The following is a 26157-nucleotide window of genomic DNA, read 5'->3' on the forward strand; positions in this document are numbered from 1 at the left end:
TTCTATCGGAGTGAAATTAACGTCGGCAGGAGACTGTCCACTGAGTGAGATGTCGAGGAACCTGGCGCTCCGGCAGCTCAGTGGGTGCGATCGGAGGCGGAGCGTGCTGCCACGGCTAATCTGCGGAATGTTGGCGCTGCCTCTGGCCCCGCTGTTGAATAATGCAGCAGCCGGGCGGGGGCGGCGAGGCGTGGGTGACGTCACGCCTCTGTAGCGCCGGCTTCACGCCTCTCCCCCTACTCCCTACCTGCCCCTCCCCCCACCCCGACTTTGTTCCTCGGTGAGGAATCCCCTCGCTCCGGTTCTAGGCGTCTGCGAGATTGCGCCAATTTACTTGCGTATCAGAGAAATAGCACGATTCGTTTTATCGTTAACTTCTGCCTAAATCAAAACATCTGTTTTTGGCACACGATTTTTTACGTCACCCGCAACGATTATCGCTGGCGTACATCCTCATCTTCAGCTGAACGCAGTAGTATTTTTATGATTGCTAATGTGTACATGCAAATTAGTTCTGTGTGCTGCTAGCCATCTGCGTTCCTTTTCACATCGCTACAGAACTGTACGTGTGATCAACATTCATATTTGTTGAATCGAGCAATAGCCCGCATCTCGTGGTCGTGCGGTAGCGTTCTCGCTTCCCACGCCCGGGTTCCCGGGTTCGATTCCCGGCGGGGTCAGGGATTTTCTCTGCCTCGTGATGGCTGGGTGTTGTGTGATGTCCTTAGGTTAGTTAGGTTTAAGTAGTTCTAAGTTCTAGGGGACTGATGACCATAGAAGTTAAGTCCCATAGTGCTCAGAGCCATTTGAACCATTTGAATCGAGCAATAATATTTAAAACAATGATAAAAATTAGTCCTATTTCAGAATCATGAAGAGATGTTGAAATGACTTTAATTCAGATACTTATGAGCTCTGGGGCCAACGGTCTTGCCGCAATGGTAACACCGGTTCCCGTCAGATCACCGAAGTTAAGCGCTGTAGAGCTGGGCCAGCACTTGGATGGGTGACCATCCGGTCTGCCGAGAGCTGTTGGCAAGCGGGATGCACTCAGCCCTTGTGAGGCAAACTGAGGAGCTACTTGATTGATAAGTAGCGGCTCCGGTCCCGGAAACTGACGTACGGCCGGGAGAGCGGTGTGCTGACCACATGCCCCTCCACATCCGCATCCAGTGGCGTCTCTGGTCTGAGGATGACACGGCGGCCGGTCGGTACCGTTGGGCTTTCATGGCCTGTTCGGGAGGAGTTTCGTTTTACGAACTATGGGGCACTACGCCCACAATATAAAAGGTGTTTATCAGTTAGAAGTACAAACAAAACGGGCGAGTAGAGGACAACGAAATTAGCCAAAACTCTTGATACGAAGGTTTGGAAACCAATGGCTTCTTTGATACGACATATGCACAAGTGCAGTCGTGCCATTGTTACAGAACTGTTAATCTCGAAGACTACGTTTACGCTGCAGCTTCGGTGTTCCTGACGGTGCAAGAATGCGTATGTGGTACGTGCATGATGGCTTTCTGGCGCACTTTCGAGTGGCTGTTTGGGAATACGTAACACGAATCTTCGACAACAAGTGTATCGGTCGTGGCTCGCCAATGCTGTGGCCGCCCACTCCCCATTATATCAACCCGTTGGATTGTTTTGTGTGGGGATATTTAAGAGCTTTTATGTATTTCAGCTCTGTTGACAGGGTAGATGGACTCTGTGCACGCACTTTGGCTGGTTGTCAGTGCATTCAGAACGCACCTGGGAGTTTCGAAAGTGTACAGGCATCGATGAGGAGACATGCTTAGGCCTGCCTTCACATGAGTGGTGGCCATGTGGAACACTTGTCATGTGTTTGTCCTCAAGTGCATATCTGCAATTTGGATCCACGGGGACTGAGCTGTATGGTGTTCATGTCCTTAGTCATAATACGTCGCTTGGGGAAGTCATTAGTTTCCAAACCTTGTCCATCAAGACTGTTAAGAATTGCTTTGTACAAAACATGGCTGTACTATCTCATCTTTTATTAAAGACAATCAATTTCGGTCCTGAATCAGACCATCTTAGTCTCTCTTTTACCAAAAGGAGAAAAGCAAATAACAGTGCGTGCAATTCTAATACATAAACCGTTATCCATCATGTGTATAGACATTAGACGTGGAGTCTCACGCATCATAAGTAGACAGTACTTAAAAGAACCAATGTCGTCCTCGTAATTGCCGACATAACACTTTCGCCTTCCGACTGTTCTTTAATTTCCTGTTGGACATGATTGCAGTGTTTTCTACTGTGTCGGCGATGAAATGTATCTGCCAGGAGTTGTATTAAGTGTGGGACTGGCGTTGAAATGGGATCAAAAGTTGATTTGACATGAAATTCACTTTATGATCGGATGTCTCATATTATGATATTGGGGTGCGCTATAGCAAGCAATGTGTGAAGAATTACCATGTTACAATAATGGATGACTTTCAAATGGCTATAGAGCCAAAATTTCAGTAGCGTTCAAAATGGAGAGAGCGTTAAGAGTTTAAACAGTTCTACCCAACTGTTACAACCAAAAACGGGAAAGTTACCCTTCTTATAAATTTGCCACGAACTTCTTTCTTCGTCTATTTTATTTAATAACTCTCATTTTGTACGTTATCCTTCCACATAATCACGCAAATAGTTTGTGACTCCAGGTCTAGAGCAAAAATATAAAAAGTTTTTTAAAAGTTTTTAGGGAAATAAAACGAAGCAGCTTAGTGAACGATACGACTAATAACGACATTATTGGCTACACGTTGTGAAGTCCAGATACCGTGAGAACAATCTTCCAAGCCAAATATTTTTCGTTTGCTCTTTCGACGACAAAAAAGGGTTTCCAAATACGAGAAAAAATAAGTTATTTTCTGTTGCCAGTGAAATCAGGAACTACGATGTAAAAATGTATGTGCAAAACCCTGGCCCGACGTCAGAGCATCAGGTAAAATAAATAGTTATATTAAAAATTATGCAGCGTCTCCCGAGACTGATACGGATGAAAGTAATTGATCTTTTCCGTAAGGCATCCTGAGCGTACTTCTTTAATTTCAAAATTTTTCCACCCCACAGGATTTACCACTGTGCGATCAGATCAATGTTACCCGTGCGGAAGTACGATCTGCGCAGAAAGCTAGAGATGAAATTGCGTAGTGTGTCCAGATGTGACCCCGTGCTAAGGACGTGGCGGTGTGCGTCGTACCACGTTGACGGAAGTGTGAGGGGGCGTTGTGTGTGCAGCTCACGCATTTGCACGCAGCTTGCGTGGCGATGCAGTGCCCTTCCTGGCCGGCAGTGGGAGACGCGTGTCACCTGGGAGTCGCCGGACGATGCGGACGCGCTTCCGTTCGCTGCGAGCTCGCCATGCATCCACATCTGCATAGCTCGGAGTGACTTGTGATAAACTTCGTCATCCCTACCCCTCTCCGTATGTTTCATGGCATATTCCGCTCGTGTAAGTCGCTTGACGATGCATTATCTCCATGTTTTTCGGATTATTTTTTCTGTACGTGAAGGCGGAGGTACAGGGTTTGATTCCCGAACTTCACCATCAACTTTGTATTGTGGAAAGGTCTGTTTGATCTAGTGAGACGAAATCAGAAACTGCTTGACAAAATTTTTAAGCTAATACGCAAGTTGCCGATGTGGTTTGAAATAGAAAAACGAAAAGGTATCATGTATAATGGAAAATCTTACAACTCCCTGAAAGCCAACGATATTATTATTATTATTATTATTATTATTATTATTATTATTGTGTACATAGTTCCGCGTAGTCAGCGCGTACACAACTTTCCCACTAGAGCGCGTCCCGCTAAGCACAACAACGCAGGCGCAGCGCTCGTCCGTCTCCGCACTACGAGATGGCGCTGCCATAGAGACGGACCAAATTCTGCTTCCGCCGATCCGCGTATTAATATGTAACGCAGCCAATGAGATTGCTCCTAACGTAGAACCTTTTCTCCTCGCGGATCACACTCGCGCAGTGATACATGAACGCACAAGGTATTATAACGAGTGTACAGACCTCCGATTAGTCAGTCTGCATTTGTCTGCATCAGTCTGTACCAGTCTGCATCAGTCTGTACCAGTCTGCATCAGTCTGTACCAGTCTGCATCAGTCTGTACCAGTCTGTACCAGTCTGCATCAGTCTGTACCAGTCTGCATTAGTCTGTACCAGTCTGCATTAGTCTGTACGAGTTCTACATTTGTCTGTACCAGTCTATAGTCAAGTTTCAGTCTGCGCCTAATAAGATTACCATATTCCTGTACATAGCCATGAAGATAAATGTATAGACACTTTTGTCAATTATCAGAGATATATGTGAGAATAAGATTAACGTACCAATACCAAAGGAACTTCAGATTGTCAATTGTAAATAGCATCCAGAACCGAGTTAAGTAATTTTTATGCTTGTTATTATTTTAATAAATGTGTGTGAAAATTAATAAAGTTCTGTTTAAAGTTGGTCACCGTCAATCTGCTACTCTAAGTGTGCAAGTGGCATTTCTATCGTCTGACCTAATGGCAGTAGATAAACACGCCACGATAAGACCACGAGACATATTGCTGACACTCGCCTACTTCGTTAGAGCGACAACTCAAATAATCTGATGGTGTGTGTACCGAAGGTCTTACAGTATGCACACCACAATTATTATTGCGGACCAGTGAGTGCAATAATCATTTAAGACCCTGAGAGAGTAAGGGACTGCTACCGTGCTCCACCTCAAAAGTATCACTGACTGTGGTGGAAATTAGCGCACCGAACCAAAAGTTATAATAAACCTGAAACACCTAATAAATCATTTTATGGCCGTCTTGTAAGCTGTCGGTGCGAGATCATCATTAAATAGTCACAATGGTACTGACGGCTTAGGGACAGAGGCGCTTAGGCTTCAGATCAGTGCATTGATTGTAGTGGAGCTCGTTGCTGTAGAGTGTATAATATGCAGCGTGTTTATTTCGCCCCACGAAACTAAACGCAGTGCCTTTACAAAAGAGCGTGGCAGCGGCTGTTATTGCCTCACGTGCCGACAAGTGACAGTGCGGCCAGCATGCTTTTACTCGGCGCAACTCTCTCGCATTCCAACTGAGGTCAGCGTTGCTTGCCGTAAGCGCCAAGGACGGCCGTGCAGGCCGGCTGCGGCTGACCGTACAGCGTCTAATGGAGTGAAAACAGGAAGAAAAAAGCTTCTTAAGGACGGCTGAAAGAAAAGTAATAAAACAGGCTAAGATTTATCCTGCAGCTTTGTCGCCAGCTGCCTTCGCACGGCCTCGGCGTTTTCCAGTAAACATTGTTCAGTAAGAATGCACACAACATGGTGGTAACGTAGCAACTGAACTGCACCTGATAAATTCCAAAGACTTATATTCTTACCTGCTACCGTAGCTTCAACTAGCTAGCTAACTTTTTCAATGCGGAATGTAGTAAAACATCTACTTAATATCTGGGGAGACCGCTGCGATTTTGCTTTTCCGTCAAAATCTACCGTCAATGGTATCATCCATTGAGACCCGCCAGAGTAGCCGAGCGCGCTAACGCGCTGCTTCCTGGACTCGGGTAGGCGCGCCGCCCCGGATTGAACCGCCTGGAGCATTAACGAAGACGGCCGGTGTGCCAGCCAGCCTGGATATGGTTTTTAGGCGGTTTTCCACATCTTACTAGGTGAATACTGGGCTGGTCTAGGGGACTAATGACCTTAGAAGTTGAGTCCCATAGTGCTCGGAGCCATTTGAACCATTTGTATACTTCGTATCTTTTGGCTTCCACTGCTTTGCACTGCAAAGTTAAAAAATGCTGCAGCTTCATCCCCCGTTTCACGTAGTCGGACTTACGACCTTCTTTCTCTATACCCATCGTGTGCAAATTTTTCCTTAACTTCCTGTGGCGACTCATTAGACCTATCATGAGTTTAACCTGCCTGCTGCTCAAACCCAGGATAACAAAACTTCTTTTTTAACATGGTTTCGGCATCATTAGTTTGCCATGATTCGTTTTTTTTTCTTACAATAAACAGGATGTAAGCGGTAACTGACTGGTGTAGGAGAAGTCGAGACGAACAATTTGATATACATTGGGGCACATACAGAGAAGGCTACAGTATCGTGTACGCAAGGTATTAAAGGGTACTGCATTGGCGGAGCTGCCATTTGTACACAGGTGATTAATGTGAAAAGGCTTACGACGTGATTATGGCCGCACCACAGTAATTAACAAACTTTGAATGCGTTATGGTAGTTGAAGGTAGAGGCACGTTACATTCCATTTCGGAAATCTTTAGGGATTTCAGTATTCCGAGATCCGCAGTGTGAAGAGTGTACCGAGAATAACAAATTTCAGGCATTACCTGTCATCACGGACAACGCAGCTGCCGACGGTCTGCACTTAACAACGAAGAGCAGTGGCGTTAGCATAGAGTTGTCAGTGCCGACAGACCAGCAGCACTGTGTGAAATAACCGCAGAAATCAATGTGGGACGTACGACGAACGTACCCGTTAGGACAGTGCGGTGAAATTCGGCGTTAATGGGCTGTGGCAACAGACGGCCCACGCGAGTGCCTTTGCTAACAGCACGACATCGCCTGCAGCGCTCTCCTGGACTCGTGACCATATCGGTTGGACGCTAGACGACTGGAAACCCGTGGCCTTGTGCCCGAGGCAGGATTACAACCTGCGACCGTAGCAGCAGCGCGTTTCCGGACTGAAGCGCCTAGAACCGATCGGTCACAGCGGCCGGCTACGTCCGGTATAAATATTTCAAGTACTTGAGATGTGGTATACTCTGTATGTATCTCCCATATATAGGGTGTATCAGCTGAAACTTACATCGCAAATATTGCTGAAATGAGAAGTGCTGTCGATGTTCGGCTTTCACTGAATGGATTAGTAGTCAGGCGCTCTTATTGTTAGCCAATAAAGAGATTGTAATAATAATTAAAAATTTATTTTTGTGCAAACGTACACTTTTTAAATGGAACAATTCCTGTTGACATTAACAAACTAAGAGTATGGCAATTAGGTATGTCAGTGGTGTTTGTTGCAGGGTTCTAGTGCGAGTCGTTTACGAATTTCCGTATTTTGAGAAGTCCCCACACCGACACTTGGGCGATACCTGTAGTAGCACACACCAAAGAACAACCCAAGTGCATACCCTAATTATGCAGATTCTGACCACTAACGAGACGGTTGACCATCTCAGGTTCTCTGCGTCCAGTCCAACCATTTGGAAACAATTCGTGAAGACGTACTGTAGCACTTCATTCACTGTGGGCTGGATAGCCATCATGTTGAGACCACAAGTTCCTCCTAGTCTGCAGGGGAACGACTTCTAGCATCCGTGGAAGATGGTCTGTTAGGAGGCTATGATAATTGTGCGCGTTCAGTGTTCCGTCTATGAGCTTATGGTTCACTGTCCCACACCACACGTTTACTCTCCATGGACACTGACGTTCCCCTTAACGAAGCCAACAGTGCGTGTTTCGACGGGTAACCTGGCCGTGACTGGTACCCGTGGCTTCATCACTAAACAAGGTGCAAAATACGTCTGGAGTATCCCGTCTTAATGCCCATGTACAACACGATTCTCCTAATCGTTCCCCTGAAGCTCTTGATGGAGAGAGATGTAATAGGGATGGAACCCGTGTCGCGACGGAGAAGCATAGGACACTTAGCTGACTCGTGCCATTTCCTCGTGCTATCGCGCGGGAGCTAACTTCCGGATCAACTGCAACAACAGCAAGAACATTAATTTCCCCCTCATCTGTCGTCACTTGTTCCCTTCTGTTACGTTGTCTAGATGTTACGGTATCGCTATCGCGTAACTGGGTGAAGAAGTTGATAAATGATTGCAGAGGTGGTTGACATCTATTGGGATGTCCTGCCGCATACGCCGTACAAGAACGAACTGCATTCTTCTTACACTCTCCACACACACCATGAGCATGTCGGCTTTTTCTGCATTGGTAAATCTCATCGTCTACTGATGACCTACTGCTTGGACTGTCACACACCAGCACACTGTAAGCAAACATAAGAACATCAAAACTGTGCAGGTTGTGTGGAAACTTTTCAAAATACGTTATCTCGTAAATAACTCGCACTAGAATCCTACAGCCAATATCTAACTCACCCCAAGTTTAGTTTGTTAATGTCAAGAATGTTTGTACAAAAAATACAATAACTATTATTACCGCCTGTTTATTGGCCAACAATACGAGCCCCTAACTTCCAATCCATTCTGTGAACAGCAGCCATTAAAAGCAGGTCCCGTTTCTGCAACATTTGCGGTTCAAGTTTTTAGGTGAGTCACCGTGTATACGAGAGCAATTGAGTAACTAAAGGCAATTTTTTTCTTGGTTATAGATTGTCAGCACTGACTCAACAATGACATGCCTTGACCTCACTTTCGCTTCTTGTACTTACCTGTGCTGGTTCAGGAGCGAATTCAGAGTATTCTAAGTGACCTGTTGTCCTTATGCACCAACGGCGAAATGATGGGAGCGTTTCGTTTTCTGTCCTCTGAAGGGACTAAAGCCGCGGAGATTATTCGCAGAATGCAGCTGTTGTTTAGCGACAATTGCTTAAGTGTACGAAAAATGTACAACTTGGTTAACGCTTCAAAAGTGGACGAAGAGCGTTTGAGTAAGCAATTCACTACAAAAACGGACAGGGACGTCGAGACAGCTGGGCAAATTATTCGCTAAGATCGCCATTTCAGAATTGAAGACATCGCGCATGAGCTGATCATTAGCCACTGTTCAGCGTTTAAAATCGTCCAAGAATCTCTGCACTATACCAGACTTTGTGCTCGTTAGGGACCACGTCAACTGACAAACACAGGAACTTCAGGGAATTTCCAAATCACATTTAAGGCGTGTGAACCTCAGTTGTAGAACCGCTCGTCCACAGCGGCTGGCTTCTCCTATTTAAGTTTCCTCAGTATCTCTGTAACACTTTCCCCTAGGCCATGGCTTCCCAACCTTTCCAGCTGGCGGTCCCCTTCTTCAGTCGAAAATCCATGGCGGACCTCTACTCAGTCAAGAGCACAGTAACTTTAAATTTCAGAGCGAAACCCATGGGAACTGAAAGCTTCTTAATGCAAGTGCCATGTTGCCAACGACCTTCCCCCCCTCCCCTCCCCTTCCCCGGGAAGTATCAATAGTCTTTTGTTTAAAGATGAATGAAAACAACTTGAAATTAACGATCCAATTTGAATTCCCACTTTATCCAGACACTTACTAGTGGATTTACTCCATTTGTTCAACACACTATAGCCTTATTAAAATTACTTGGTAATTGAAATTTCACACGATGGAGCTGTCTTTCTCCAAGAGCAATCAACGTCACGTCCAAATTGTTCGCTGTTGAAAAGCTGCCGCTTATGGTCTGTTCACTTCCACTATTTGGCTATTGTTGTATAAGAAGCATGCATATTTCGTAACAGTCGTGTGTGTGTGTGTATGTGTGTGGTTTTTCGTGAAATTCGAAGAAAAATGTTCAAATGTATGTAAAGTCTTCCTTTGGTCGTCCTTCCTTTTCATTCATTTCAACTGGAAACTTCTCTTGTTGTGAAGGCGACGGAGAAACTGCACCCTTGTTCAATGATCCTGATTTCAGCCACCGATCCATGTTAGAAGTAATAAACTGGTCAAAAATCGACTTATGAAATAGGTAGTGCACTGACAAAGCAAGTTTTATATATAATGATGCCTGGGGCCGCATACGTGCCAGCAAGCGCTGTCATTGGTCGACAAAGCTCGTGAGCCGGGGCACAAATGACCCTCGTATTGTTACGAAACAGTCAATCAGAGAAGCCGCATTCTCCGGCACTAAACTGTGTATACGTTCTCACTTAGGAACCACAAAGACTGCTTGGGGATACGATCTGAAGTAAAAGAACACATGTTTTTCACACGAAAAAAATAGTTCTGAATTTGATTTTCACATTTTTATTCAATAATTTTACTCATTATTTTACACGATTTGGTGAAAGGTGGCCGCGGACCCCCTAGAAAGAGCCGGCGGACACCTAAGGGGTCCGCGGACCACACGTTGGGAAGCCCTGCCCTAGGCTACGCTGTCCTTCTCTGTATGCGTTAAAAATCCCCTGTTGGTCCAATTTGCTGTGGGTCTCACACACATGAGCAATGTTGTAGAACCGGTCGCATGAGTGATTTGTAAGCTATCTCCTTTGTAGATTGATACCACTTCCCCATTATTCTACCAATAAATCGAAGTCTACCCCCTGCGCCGGCCAGTGTGGTCGAGCCGTTCTAGGCGCTACAGCCTGGAACCGCGCGACCGCTACGGTCGCAGGTTCGAATCCTGCCTCGGGCATGGATGTGTGTGATATCCTTAGGTTAGTTAGGTTTAAGTAGTTCTGAGTTCTAGGGGACTGATGACCTCAGAAGTTGAGTCCCAAAGTGCTCAGAGCCATTTGAACCATTTTTCTACCCCTGCTTTATCCACAACTGAGCCAATGTGGTAATTCCGTTTCATATCCGTACAATGTGTTACACCCAGGTATTTTTATGAGTTGACCGATTCCGTCATTCTGTGAAGTGGTCAGTTTTACATTTCTGAACATTTAAAGCAAGTTACCAATCTTTGCATCCCTTTGAAATTTTATCAAGGCGTGACTGAATATTTATGCAGATTTTTCAGACAGTATTTCATTATAGATTTCTGCATCATCTGCAAAAAGTCTGAGGTTACTATCAATATTCTCTGCACGGTCATTAATAACGAGAACAGCAAGGGTCTCAACACACTTCCTTGGTGCACATCCCAAGTTACTTCTACATCTGACGATGACTCTCCGTCCAAGATAACATACTGCAACCTCCTACCAAAAAGTCCTCAATCTGGTCACAAATTTCACTTAATACCCATGTACCCCACATGATCATACTTTTGACAGTGTGATTCCTCCGAAGTACAACACAATTGGCCAAAAACGCAGTCGGGTTACTCGGCCTTCACAGTATCCACAGAACGGGCCACTTCGTTTTGTACGCTTGTGGCTGACGTTGTGCAAACAGAGCTAAGGGTATCCCGACACCCAGCCCTGGCCGGTGGTTAATGTAATAAAGCGTGGATCGTAATTGGCGGCATGTCGCAAGATGGCGTGGCGAGCTGGTTAATGGAGAGTTAACGGGCCGCCCTCCGGGTTGCGTGTGCCATGTTTTGCACGACACTTTTCCCGGGAAGCTCTAATGGCCCTGGCACCGCCTGTTTTTCCGGCGGGCGCAGTAGCCGTCAACCACACCGCTAGCTTAAAGCGCAGTTATCCCTCACGTCGTCGGCTGTGTACCACTCACACGAAACAGACAATTTTTCTTTTTCGATGTTTATCATTACAGGCTGCCGAAGCGATGTATTTACGATTTGCCCGCTCGAGTTTAGTTGCACGCTACGTGATTTTGTTTCTTTGTTGCAGCGTACTGTCCCACTGGAACACGTTTGTTAGAGACGCATCAGTGGATCAGTTTGTCCAATGCTAGGCCGGCCGCGGTGGCCGAGCGGTTCTAGGCGCTTCAGTTCGGAACCGCGCGCCTGCTACAGTCGCAGGTTCGAATCCTGCCTCGGCCATGGATGTGTGTGATGTCCTTAGGTTAGTTAGGTTTAAGTAGTTCTAGGGGGAATGATGACTTCAGATGTTAAGTCCCATAGTGCTCAGAGCCATTTGAGCCATTTTGTCCAATGCTAGAGTTTGTTACGTGCTCTGTAGTTTCCAATCAACCACCTGAAGTGATACTGGAAAATTCAAGGAATTATAAGTCATATCATTCAGTCCAGAGTTCCGCAACTTCGCTGCGTAACTGGACTCATTTTCTCACACCGGAACGTTCGTCTCACAAGACGTATTCCACATGATATTTGGCAAAGTCTAAGAACTGCAGTGAGAGAAACATAGCAGTAGCTCAGATTACAGCTGACCTACGGATAAATTGTGCTTTTACTTTATCTTCCTTCAAGTCATTACGTCACTTCAAAAAATGCTTCCACTTACTGTGTCTTTACAGGAAACAATATAATATAACAATCAGCTGCTGCGGAAAAACCTGGATCCTTTGCATTAATTTCGATATTTCAAATCATCAGGCACAGGAGTACATAAATGAACTTCTAAAAAATGAAAGGCAAACAGTTTTACGATTTTAAAACATCAAATAGTGTGAAAGTGTGAAACTTCTTGGCAGATTGTGTGCCGGACCGAGACTCGAACTCGGGACCTTTGCCTTTCGCGGGCAAGTGCTCTACCGACTGAGCTACCCCAGCACGACTCACGCCCCGTCCTCACAGCTTTACTTCTGCCAGTAGCTCGTCTTCTACCTTCTAAACTTTACAGAAGCCCTTCTCATTCTGGAAACATCCCCCAGGCTGTGGCTAAGCCATGTCTCTGCAATATCCTTTCTTCCAGGAGTGCTAGTTCTGCAAGGCTCGCAGGAGAGCTTCTGTAAAGTTTGGAAGATAGGAGACGAGGTGCTGGCAGAAGTAAAGCTGTGAGGACGGGGCGTGAGTCGTGCTTGGGTAGTTCAGACGGTAGAGCACTTGCCCGCGAAAGGCAAAGGTCCCGAGTTCGAGTTTCGGTCGGGCCCACAGTTTTAATCTGCCAGGAAGTTGCATATCAGCGCACACTCCGCTGCAGAGTGAAAATCTCATTCTGTATCAGATAGAGTACGTACAGGTGTAAAGTTACACAGCGCCTGTAACTTAATGTCTTTGCATTTTTTGTTGGAAGTAGGCCTAATTTATTTCGTTATCCATATGAAACTTAGCAGCTTTGAATGTTGATTATAGTGTGTGGTGTCCTAAAATTCAGAAAGATGCGACATTGAACTGATTATTAGTGAATCGTATAACCAGTATATAGTGAGAAATTGTATAAAAGCAATAGCAATATTCAACGAACGTGTCGCTGAACAGTATATATGATGCGAATGTTCGCCAAATTATGTATTAACCAACTTGCAAGACCATTTCCTATATGATTTCCTGAATTTACAAATCTTCCACATGTTATTGTTGTTTCTGCTGCTGCTACTACTGTTTGCAGTTCGAAGACTAGATGAAGCACTTCATTCCGGTCTATCCTGTGCAAAACTTCATCTCTGAATAGCTACTGCAACTTACAGCCATCTATATCTGCTAGCTGTATTCATTTCTTGCTCTTCCTCTACATTTTTACCCCCCAACCCCCTCCTAAATAACACACACACACACACACACACACACACACTCTCTCTCTCTCTCTCTCTCTCTCTCTCTCTCTCTCTCTCTCTCTCTCTCTCTCTCTCCGTAGCTCCACATTATTTACTCGATCTAATCACCTAATCTTCAGCATTCTCTTTAGCATCACATTTTACAAGCTTGTACACTGAACTGCTTATCGAGCACGATTCACTCCCGTGCAAGGCTACCCTAAAGACAAATATTTTCAAAACGGCATTCAAAAACTTCAATTTCGTACATATATATTTACTAAATTTTAAACTATTATCTGCTAATCTTAGAGCACCGAACGCCTGACGACAACAGAGCGAAAGCCCAGCACGAAAGCGTGTAAAACTCCGAACCCATTAGTGGCTAAATGCGAATAAACTTTTTATACCATAATTTTGACTGGTGGCTATGTTCTAATTGTAATCCTCACAGATGTCGTAGTGTAGCTGAGTCGGTACCCACGCATCGCGGCCCAGCGTTTGCAACTCGGGTGTAGTCTTTGTTCGCTTAGCCGCGGGGCTGTCGTCACTGCCGTGTTTGAACTGAACTGTGGCGCAGTTGTGTACAGGGGGCGTGACTCAGTGAGCCGTGGCAATTTAAATCCAGCGCGATGCGAAGGCATTTCCGCTATCTACCGCGGGCACCGTGCAATTACTGTCTGTCTCACCGCAGACGGCGCGTAGGAGCCGACGCCCAGGGCTCACGTTTCCAAATCTGCTGTTTCTCGTAGTTTATTAAGATGCCGAGATCCAAAGGCCTCGTTGTCTCTTCGTTTGATTTCATACACTGTTAAAAATATGAATACAAATTATTTTATCCATGACGGTTTGAGAACAACACGGCTGTTACCGGAAATATCATGGAATAGGAAACTGCAACCAACTACACTTTTTCAAAAAATGGTTCAAATGGCTCGAAGCATTATGGGACTTAACATCTGAGGTCAGCAGTCCCCTAGAACTTAGAACTACTTAAACCTAACTAACCTAAGGACATCACACACATCCATTCCCGAGGCAGGATTCGAATCTGCGACCGTAGCAGTCGCGTGGTTCCGACACTTTAAAAAAAAAATGTTTAGATGTGTGTGAAATCTTATGGGACGTAACTGCGAAGGTCATCAGTCCCTAAGCTTACACACTACTTAACCTAAATTATCCTAAGGACAAACACACACCCATGCCCGAGTGAGGATTCGAACCTCCGCCGGGACCAGCCGCACAGTCCATGACTGCAGCGCCTGCGACCGCTCGGCTAATCCCGCGCGGCGACACTTTTTCAAGGAATGCTTATTTCACTGGAGCTAGTTTCAGATCTGGGCCTATTGCCAGAAGGCAGAGAGGATTCCACGCACAAAGTTCACATTTTTGCGTTACGAAGGTTGACTGAAAAGTAAAGTCTCCGCCTTCGTAACTCTTCAACAGTTGGCAGCATTGGTATGTGCCAGGTACTGGCTTGTTCGGTAGCCTCTTCTCTACAGCTCCAAATGGCAGGAAGCCTTAGCATTGAGCGGTTGTGTCCTTACAGTGTAAAGTATGGAGCCCTGCGCAGACGGTCGGTCAATGCGATTTAAGCAAAGTGCAGTCATTGAATTCTTGACAGCAGAAGGTGTCACCCCAAACGAGATTCATCAGAGAATGAAAGCAGTTTATGGTGATTGTGTTGATGTGAGTACTTTGCGTCGTTGAGCGAGTAAGTTTAAAGATGTTGAGGCGGGAACATCTGAACTGCGTGGCAAAGAGTTGGACGTCTTGTCACAGCAAGAACAGACTTTCACAAGCAACATGTTGACAGATTGATTCAGGACGGTCGTCGTATCACTAAGAGAGAAACTGCAAACACAATCGGCCTTTCACAAGAACGTGTGGGTCACATTATTGCTTTGTTTGGCTACCGGAAGATCTGTGCACGATGGGTACCTCGGGTGCTGTCTCCTGAAATGAAAGCGCACAGACCTGAAATTTGTCAGGAACTCCTCTCGCCTTTCTCCATTCAATTGTGACTGGAGATGAAATGTGGGCACGCCATTACCACCCGGAGACGAAACGTCAGTCCTTGGAATATCGACACAAAGACTCGCCTCAGAAAAAGAAATTCAAGACGCCGCCCTCAACTGGAAAAATCATGGCCACGGATGGTAAGCAGATGCTGTTGTCCATGTTGATTTCCTTGATGTGGAACAACAATAAACTCAGAGCGTTACATCACAACGCTGCGAACTCTGAAACGACGGCTAAGAAGGGCCCGAAAGGAAAAGGGAAATGTTTTTCTGACTCGTGACAATGCCAAGCCACACACTTCACGTGCCACCACAGCAGAACTTTAGATACTGACTCTCACCACCGTACGGCATCCTCCATACAGTCCAGATTTAGCACCGTCTGACTTCCATCTGTTTCCTATGATGGAAGACGATCTGCGGGGACATCGTTATACTTCTGATGAAGACGTTGAGAGAAATGAGAGACAGTGTTTGCGGAAACAGTGTCGACTTCTTCCGTGACGGCTTCAAAAAACTTGGCAAAAATGTATCCAATCAGCTGGTGACTATGTGGAAAAGTGAATATTGGTAATTACAGATCACATTGTAAGGATTATTTCTGTGTTTGATTTATTAAAATATTCCTATCCAAATCCAATTAACGAAGGTGCAGGCATTACTTTTAATTCTACCCTTGTATGATACACTGTCTCATAAAGTATTAGGACAGCTCGCCCGGCTAGCCAGGCGGTCTAACGCGCTGCTTCCCGTGTATGGAGGCGTGCCGGTCTCCGGCTCGAATCCGCCCGGCGGATTAGTGTCGAGGTCCGGTGTGCCGGCCAGCCTGTGGTCGGTTTTTAAGGCGGTTTTCCATCTACCTTGGCGAATGCGGGCTGGTTCCCCTTTTCCCCCCTCAGTTACAATGGGTCGGCGATTGCTGTGCAAACACTGTTTCCACGTATGCGTACACCATAACTATTCTACCACACAAACATTTGGGGTTACACTTGTCTGGTATGAGACGTTCCCGGGGGAGTCCACTCGGGGCCGAATCGCACGATAACCCTGGGTTCAGTGTGGCTGGGTGGCCTGTTGTGGGTTTGTGAACCAGAGAGGGCTACGGCAGGACGAAGCCTCTCCGTCGTTTATGGGTCCCTGGTTTAATAAATACATTCATACATACAAGTATTAGGATACACCCTACGTAATGCTGAATTGACAACTAGATGTCGCGAGAGCCGGACCCGCCATTATAAAAGGAGGCGGGCAGAGCAGAATAGGTCGGTCAGGAGAGCTCATCGACTTATAATGTGGACTAGTCATTGGATGTCACCTAAGTAACAAATACATCGGGACATTTAGACCCTTCTGCCGGCCGGGGTGGCCGAGCGGTTCTAGGCGCTACAGTCTAGAACCACGCGACCGCTACTGTCGCAGGTTCGAATCCTGCATCGGGCATGGATGTGTGTCATGTCCTTAGGTTAGTTAGGTTTAAGTAGTTCTAAGTTCTAGGGGACTGATGACCTCAGATGTTAAGTCCCATAGTGCTCAGAGCCATCTGAACCATTTTGAACCCTTCTAAAGCTGCCCAAGTGTTGTGATGTGATTGTGAAGTGGAAACGCGAAGGAAGCTAAGCCACGACCAGGCATACCTCATATACTGATTGACAAGCACCGTTCTGCATTGCGGAGGATGCTTTAAAAAAAAAAAAATCATAAAGTTAGCGTAAGAAACGACGCATGAATTTCGAAGCGCTATGAGCAGACCAGCTACCACAGTGGCTATGTGTAGAGAGCTGAAAAGAAGGGGTACAGTGGTCGAGCAGCCTTTCGGACGCCACACATTTCTGTGGTCAGTGCTACGCGACGCTTGAGGTGGCGTAAAGAGCGACGCTACTGAACAGTGGATGATTGGAAACGATCGGTCTGAAGTGGTCAATCACGCTATACCCTGTGGTCTGTGTTTGGCGAATGTCTGGAGAACGTCATCTTCCATCATATGTGACGCCAACAGTGGAATACGCAGTTGGTGTTTTTCGTGGGTAATGCGTGGTCTCCAATGACAGAACCGCCATCTGCCATGGTGATCCCGTGTCATTCGGCCCTGAACGCGCGCTGTAGATGATATGGGTACAGCAGTTATTCATAATTTACCCTCAAATGCTGGTTCTCTAAATTTCCTCAGTAGCGATTCACGAAAAGAACGCCTCCTTTACTCTAGAGACTCCCACCCGAGTTCCTGAAGCATTTCCGTAACACTCGCGTGCTGATCAAACCTACCAGTAACAAATCTAGCAGCCCGCCTCTGAATTGCTTCTATCTCCTCCCTCAATCCGACCTGATAGTCTAACAACCCTACCACAACAAAGGTCACAATTTAATAATGATTGTGGTGTTGCTCACGCTGCTAAATACTGCATTTTCGGGCAACAACAAAGTTATTGTGTGGCAGGTGTCATTAGAGCACAGTTATTAAAGTCATTTTTTGTAATAATGAATAAACTAGGCACTCATCTTTTCGTGTTTCCCACGCTGGTCTAGTTGTAAAATCATGGCTCAATCGTCGAAAATCTAGGTGGTGATGATTCCAAGCTCGGATGCAAAGAGGCCTAGGTTTTATTATGCGATATTCTAAAGTTTTATACATGTGTTTCATAAACCATTCTTGAAGACTAAACTTTTGCAAGTTAGCACAATGGTGATGTAAAAAAGTAATCAGCACTCCGAATTTAAGTTACACTTCTTTTTTATTACTTTTGCTGCAATATCACGTAACACACAAAACATCACTTCACAATACAAAACATGCTTGAAAATATCTTCCTCACTGTTAAAGTTCACATTTTATAAGCTGACTACAATATGCGTCTTTGCAACATGAACAAGACTTGACCTTTCAAGGTCCGACTCTCTAATAATCGCTTACGCGCCCAAAAATCAGAGTTACAAGTACGTCAAAGATCATAGTGATAAAAGAAAGAATACACATACGAATAATATCATTGCAGTATAAACACATTGATGTATCAAAGTACCTCTACATTAATGAAATCAAATCTGAATGTTGTCTCAGAAATATGTTAACTACTTTACAGAAACACAGTAGAATATTGCTGGTATCGAGAGGTTCAGGTGAGCTGCCGTAATGGTTACGTAATTGAAGTACCATTACAATAGGGATCCCAAACGCTCGAGCAGTACTCAAGAATAGGTCGGTCCGGCTTGTCTTTCAGGACCAGAATACGGAGCTTTGCTTTTATTTGCTTTCCGCGAGTACAGAATGCGTCTATACCGGAAGTTTTCCTCTAGGTTAATAACTTCTTTGCCTGAGATTGTAGGTAGAGACGCAGTTACCGATGGCACAGAGCATTTGACGCGAGGTAAACTGCACCGGCGACCTGTGGGGCGAGTGTCGGTACAGGTGGAGGCGGCACGGCGGCTCGCAGCCGGTGGCTACGCAGCGCGTGTATCGAGCGCCGCCGGCACAGAGTGCCCCGTAATGAGCCGGCGCGCCGCCGGAGAGCGCGTCGCGGACAATGCGCGGACCGCGCTGCATCATTCATTAGCGCAGCCGCGCACCGAGAGAGGCGAGCATTCAGGCCGGGCCGCTCCCGCGCCTGCCCAGCGCAGCCTCGGCTCAGCTCGACCGCCAGCACCTGCGATCGGCCGCCGCCGCTGCCGCCATTCATACCCTCTCAAGGTCGACACGTCTGCGGCCGGATCCCCGCTCTCTACTATCGCCTACTCTGCAGCCCGCTCTACGCTGCAGCCGCGAGTTTCAACTCGTTATCACATTATAGCCACTCTACGAGGAATAGAACTTCTATAGTGGCAACTGTTTATTTACAATTTATGCGAAACACACATTCTTCAAAGTTTTACTGTCCTTTAGAGTAGCCACCAGCATGCAAGATCCCCTCGCTTCTGAACTGATATTGTTATTACTCAGCTTAGCCGCGAGTCCGTAGAGGGTGGTATACAGGGTGTCACAAAAAGGAACGGCCAAACTTCCAGGAAACATTCCTCACACACAAGTAAAGAAAAGATGTTATGTGGACATGTGTCCGGAAACGCTTAATTTCCATGTTGGAGCTCATTTTGGTTTCGTCAGTATGTACTGTACTTCCTCGATTCACTGCCAGTTGGCCCAATTGAAGGAAGGTAATGTTGACTTCGGTGCTTGTGTTGACATGCGACTTATTGCTCTACAGTACTAGCATCAAGCACATCAGTACGTAGCATCAACAGGTTAGTGTTCATCACGAACGTGGTTTTGGAGTCAGTGCAATGTTTACAAATGCGGAGTTGGCAGATGCCCATTTGATGTATGGATTAGCACGGGGCAATAGCCGTGGCGCGGTACGTTTGTGTCTAGACAGATTTCCAGAACGAAGGTGTCCCGACAGGAAGATGTTCGAAGCAATTGATAGGTGTCTTAGGGAGCACGGAACATTCCAGCCTATGACTCGCGACTGGGGATGACCTAGAACGACGAGGACACATGCAATGGACGAGGCAATTCTTCGTGCAGTTGACGATAGCTCTAATGTCAGCGTCAGAGAAGTTGCTGCTGTACAAGGTAACGTTGGCAACGTCACTGTATGGAGAGTGCTACGGGAGAACCAGCTGTTTCCGTACCATGTACAGCGTGAACAGGCACTATCAGCAGCTGATTGGCCTCCACGGGTACACTTCTGCGAATGGTTCATCCAACAATGTGTCAATCCTCATTTCAGTGCAAATGTTCTCTTTACGGATGAGGCTTCATTCCAACGTGATCAAATTGTAAATTTTCACAATCAACATGTGTGGGCTGACGAGAATCCGCACGCAATTGTGCAATCACGTCATCAACACAGATTTTCCATGAACGTTTGAGCAGGCATTGTTGGTGATATCTTGATTGGGCCCCATGTTCTTCCACCTACGCTCAATGGAGCACGTTATCATGATTTCATACCTATGCTGCTAGAACATGTGCCTTTACAAGTACGACACAACATGTGGTTCATGCACGATGGAGCTCCTGCACATTTCAGTCGAAGTGTTCGTACGCTTCTCACAACAGATTTGGTGACCGATGGATTGGTAGAGGCGGACCAAATCCATGGCCTCCACGCTCTCCTGACCTCAACCCTCTTGACTTTCATTTATGGGGGCATTTGAAAGCTCTTGTCTACGCAACCCCGGTACCAAATGTAGAGACTCTTCGTGCTCGTATCGTGGACGGCTGTGATACAATACGCCATTCTCCAGGGCTGCATCAGCGCATCAGGGATTCCATCCAACGGAGGGTGGATGCATGTATCCTCGCTAACGGAGGACATTTTGAACATTTCCTGTAACAAAGTGTTTGAAGTCACGCTGGTACGTTCTGTTGCTGTGCGTTTCCATTCCATGATTAATGTGATTTGAAGAGAAGTAATAAAATGAACTCTAACATGGAAAGTAAGCGTTTCCGGACACATGTCCACATAACATATTTTCTTTCTTTGTGTGTGAGGAATGTTTCCTGAAAGTTTGGCCGTACCTTTTTGTAACACCCTGTATATGACGTACAGTATGACTGGACAGCATTTACACCCAGAATTTGCGAGTGTAAGTCGGACTTTCCTTGATCCGCGTTGGGGGTCTTGTCGTCGGATTTCCTCCTACCTGTGCGCGGTGCAGCTCTCGTAAATGTCGTCCCGTGCAGATTCTTCATTGGCGCATTGGATGTCTCTGTCGGTGGAAGCTAATTATCTGAAACTGCTGTCGATCAACTTTGGGGTACCTATTTACTCGAAATTAACACTCAGAATGCCGTAATATCACTTTTATTCCTATTAGATCAATAATGAGACACTCATGTCACAAACTACTCGTAACCGAGAGCATGGCTACCATCGAACAAGACAGGAAGAGCTCTTAACGCGGACTGCAGACTTTGGCGCGCAGTCCGTACCTCATACTAGTTTCATCACAGTTCGTGGATTTCCGCTCAAGTTCGTACTTACTAAGTTATGCATTTGTTAATGAACGGGTGTGAATTTAAACGAGGCAAAATTGTGATAAATAGTTTTAAACATCCAGACGCTCCCAGTATTCATGTTGTCATAAATGACTTTAATTATTAAATATAAATAAACAAAATGGGTGACTTTGGCGCCGAGATAGCGGTACTTCCGGACATGTATATTTCTCAGGCTGACGCTTGTTGCTACGGTCCAGCGCTGAGCCCCACCCCACTACGCGCGACGTATGGTCGCTTCGTCACCTAGCCAGCCAGAGTGGGAAATGCTCTCCGATTCATGGCCGGCTACGGACTACAGCACTTCCTAACTATCGTGAACACATCAATAAGAGACAATAAGTTATTAAAACTGGTAAAAATGTCTTCCTCACGTAAGAGGCACCTCACATCCACCCAAAGAAGGAATTATTTTTTAAAAGCTATATATTTTCAAATTGTATACAAAAATAGCAAATTCCCTTCAAAATACTCTCAATTTTAACTAATACATTTGTCCCAGCGGTGCTTCCACTGTTCGAAACACTTTCTGTAGTCGTCTTCAGAAATGGCTGACAGTTCCTACCCCGGTTTTTTTTTTCCTGACTTATTCAATGTCAAGAAAGTGTCCTAACAGGCCCCTTCTCATGCGTGAGAATAAGAAAAAAATGGCACGGAGCCAGGTCAGGTGAGTAAGGTGCGTGGGGAAGCGGAACCATGCCATTTTTAGCCAAAAACTGTCTAACAGAGATGGCTGTGTGTGTGTGTGTGTGTGTGCGCGCGCGCAGGTGCGTTGTCGTGGTGGAAGGACGAGTCTCCTGTCTGCCACAAATCGGGTCTTTTCTTACGAACATTGCTGCGCAGTCTTCTTAAAACTTCCAAATAAAAGGTTTGATTGACTGTCTGACCTGGTGGGGGAACAAACTGGATGAACGACGCGCTTGGCATCAAAAAAGCAAATCGGCATCGTTTTGATGCTTGATTTGACTTGACATTTTTTTGTACGGTATGACGACGCCAGCGATGCTGAAGTCGTACGATATACTTAGCAGCGCCAGTTATGTTCGAAATTCTAGTGGAACGATCTGTTGCCCTACGAATCTCTCTAACAGTTCTGAAGTGAGTGCTATAAAGTGGTTCATTCAGTGTATGAATTGAAGTCTTAAGATCTTAAGTCTGGAAAGTGTGGTCGGTGGTACAAGACTTCCCAGCCCCTTCGCCCGAACAAAATCAGTCAGTACTTGCGCCACACGCACCCGAGCTTTGTCTTGCAAAACGGTGGGTGGGTCCTGCGGAAAGTTTCGCCGCTTCTTTCTCTGAGCTGCTCGCAGGCTGTGTTCCAAAACTGAACAGCTTAGAGACAGAAGCGGCGACACTTTCCGCATGACTCGACCATCATTTTCAGGGAGAATGCTCAGGCGTGTATGACGTAAGCCTACTGGCGTGTTTGATCGACGGTTTTGGGAAGTGCAGTACCACCCATCACTATCCTCTGACGTAGACCCTTGCGACTTAAACTTGATTGAAACTTCCTCTCTGATTAAACCTATGTTCTGGACCAAGACTCGAACTCAAGACCTCTGTCTTTCACGGACAAGTGCTCTACCGACTCAGCTACCCAGGCACGACTCACGTCCCGTGCTCACAGCGTTACTTTCGCCAGCACCTTGCCTCCTACCCTCCAGACTTCACAGAAGATAGGAGGCGAGGTGCTGGCGAAAGTAAAACTGTGAGGACGTGTCCTGAGTCGTGCTAATGCCACTTAGCCCTCAGCGCGTAGGATGGTGGACTTGGCCTTACGAACTTCCGCCTTAAGTCTTCAGCCCTGTTCATGCGGGCGATGCTCAGAATTTCGCACCGTCGGACGCTTACAATAACATCGGCATTGATTGACCAGCTAATGCTATTCTCTCATGTGCCTGCCTCCTGTTCCAGTTGCAAACATTTAGCCGATACTTGCTCACTTTGCAACGTTTCTTGTAGACTATAGCTACGTCCGCAGTGAGCTGCCGTCGTCCAGAGAACCGACGGTGCGAGGTACTTATCGTCCCTTAATGTGGTGCCATGACAGGAACGAGATGAAACAGCGGTACCCGCCGAGAGTCCGGGCCCATCCCCTAGCATTCTGTGCATCTGTGGTGCATAGCTTCTGCCACAGGAGTGTGTTGAGCCTCTCCATAACGCTTTTGCGTCGACCAAACGATCCCGCAACCAACACGCCGCTTTTCGTTAAATCTTCTTTGTCTTTTTATTAATCCAACTCGATGAGGATTCCACACTGATGAGAAATACCCAAGAATGCGGCCAGGCAAGTGTTCCAAATAAATCTGTTCGGCACTTGCTTCAGGGCCGTTGCTTGGTGTTTTACCGCCCTAGGCGGGATCCGAAAAATGATTTTTTTTTACTATTATAAATCTTCCCGATATCTCCCGCCTTCTAGCCGCTACCGCGACCACCGCCACCACCACCCCCCAATGGCACAACGATGCAAAACTTCTAATACGCTTTTTAATCATTATTCTAAGGTGATCAGACGTCCTCATTTTCTGGGGACGGTCTTCAGTTTCCATACTTTGTTCTCAGTTTCTTTAAAACGGATGTCCTCAGTTTCTTATTTTTTTGTCCTCAATTTTTTAAATTCCCCAAAATAATTGAAATAGGAAGAATTAGTTTTGAGATTGATAGTCAGTGTGTTTATTTTCGTCAAAGTAAGTAAAGGAGGAGATGAGTGCTTAACGTCCTCTCGGCAACGACATCATTTAGAGACGGAGCACAAGCTCGGATAAGGCAAGGATGAGGAAGGAAATCGGCCGTGCACGTTCAGAGGATCCATCCTGGTATCTGCCATAAACGATGTCGGGAAATCACGGAAAACCTAAATCAATATGGTCGGACGCGGGTTTGAACCGTCGTCCTCCCGACTGCGAATCCAGTGTGCTAGCCACTGCATCATCTCGCTCGTTCAAAGTAAGTAAAGACTTATTAAATAACTGTTCTGTATGCTTTTGAAAACAATTCGGTGTTTTAATTTTTCCTCTGTTTCATTTTTTTCTCCTAATCTGCCCAATATTTTCGTTGTTTGATTTGAAACTAATTTTTTCCGCCCTTTGCCGCCCCTAATATTTTGACACCCTAGGCGGCCTCCTAGCCTTGCCTAATGGTAAAAACGGCCCTGTCTGCTTGTTTTACGTTGTTATTCCTTTTAGGCGTCTATCATAGTAACCTGGTTCAAACATATAGTAATTTTTATTATCGCTCATTAATAAGCCGTGTAATTAGCAAAACAGCAAACGCAAAACATATTCCTTACACATTGTGTCGGGGCGCTTGTCACTAGGAGAGTGGTCCCATGTAGCAGCCGAAAAAAGGAAACAAGCGTCTCCATACGAGTGGTACGTAGACACACACTGCTCAACAGAGTCCAGACTGAACGTGCTCCTGATTACCTTTCATGCATCTTGACCCTCTTACCATTTTAGTGTGCGCTTTCTTTGCACAAATGGCCGAGCGGCTCAAGGCGCTACAGTTTGGAACCGCGCGACCGCTACGGTCGCAGGTTCTAATCCTGCCTCGGGCTTGGATGTGTGTGATGTCCTTAGGTTAGTTAGGTTTAAGTAGTTCTAAGTTCTAGGGGACTGATGACCTCAGAAGTTAAGTCCCATAGTGCTCAGAGCCAGTTTTTCTTTGCACAATATTTTTTTCCGCCTAACTGCACCAGCCCCTTCCGCGAGCACGCACGCACGGAAATACCACTCAACTCATGCGCCTCGACTGCAGCAGCAGGTAAATTGAAGGCGGAGAGGAGAAAGGAAACGGAACGGACTAATGTGATATCACCTTCATCGGAACTGTGCGCGGGATCAGCGGTGACGAGTGAAAATGTGTGCCGGACTGGGACCGGAACCTAGGATCTCCTGCTTACTAGGCAGTTGCGTTAACCAGTGTGCCATCCTGACACAGTATTTATCGCAAATGCGCTGACTACCTTGGCACGCTCCCTGACTAACCCAGACTCACATCTATCGCTGCCTATCCACAGTCCCCGTATATGTTCTCCTCGCTCGCCATTTTAGATTCTCGCTGGAGATCGAACGTAAATGTGCAACCGCACTGAAGGTGGCGCATTCATTGCCCATCGAGGCGATTCAGTTACATGAATGCGTGGTGTCTGGTCTTTCGCATATGTCCAAAGAACAGACACCACGTATTCGTATAAAGTTGTAGTTACCCATAGCAGGGACATCCCTGTGTAAACATTACCGATGACAAGAAATGACAGACGACGTGTAAGGTATGACACGCAAGGCTCTCTCTGTCTCTGTCATCACTCAAGAGCAGGACACAAAGTGGAAGATGCTAGCGACTGGAGAAAGCGTCCGCGTTTGCGGATCTTTGATCGCCGCAGAAAGCCGGCGTGATTGCGTGCCAGCTACAGACCTGGCGCTATCAACACGCCCGGATCTGCATCTGCATCGGCATCTGCACCTGGCCCCGTGATAGACAACAGCTGGCCAACGTGCGCGGACTGCCTTCCCAGTGTTCCGGCGCCACGGACACGATATGCTTTCTTCACCCGGTACCGTAGCGAAGGCTCACCAAATTCATGCCGTTCACAAATGAAGGCTTCACAGTCTCTTTCACGCTAGAAATAAACTCCACGATCTCTGTTGTGGCGTAACAAGACAGCTACGCCACACTGAGGTAGCCGAAAGGCACGCGTAATCTCAATTAGGCTAGATAGAGGTCTGAAACAGGGTACGTAATGAATGGTAGCAAGAAAAGTACGTAGCTGCTTTAATACTTAACTTTTAATCCTTCATGTGAATACAGCATTCCTAGATGATACAAGTGAGACTCTATCTTAAAATGGTTAATGGCGCCTTGCTAGGTCGTAGCCATTGACTTAGCTGAAGGCTATTCTAACTGTCTCTCGGCAAATGAGAGA

The 26157-nt window shown here is 46.2% G+C and overlaps 1 protein-coding gene and 1 pseudogene across 3 annotated transcripts in view; both read left to right on the top strand.

The window, feature by feature from the left end:
* LOC124787819 (transmembrane ascorbate-dependent reductase CYB561) overlaps nt 1-26157 on the top strand; it is a 283476-nt gene that overhangs the window by 129800 nt on the left and 127519 nt on the right. The gene's annotated exons all lie outside the window — the stretch shown is intronic.
* Nucleotides 921-1038, top strand: LOC124790315 (annotated as a pseudogene).

This window comes from Schistocerca piceifrons, chromosome 3, assembly GCF_021461385.2.
Source record: "Schistocerca piceifrons isolate TAMUIC-IGC-003096 chromosome 3, iqSchPice1.1, whole genome shotgun sequence".
In the NCBI taxonomy this organism is placed as follows: domain Eukaryota; kingdom Metazoa; phylum Arthropoda; class Insecta; order Orthoptera; family Acrididae; genus Schistocerca; species Schistocerca piceifrons.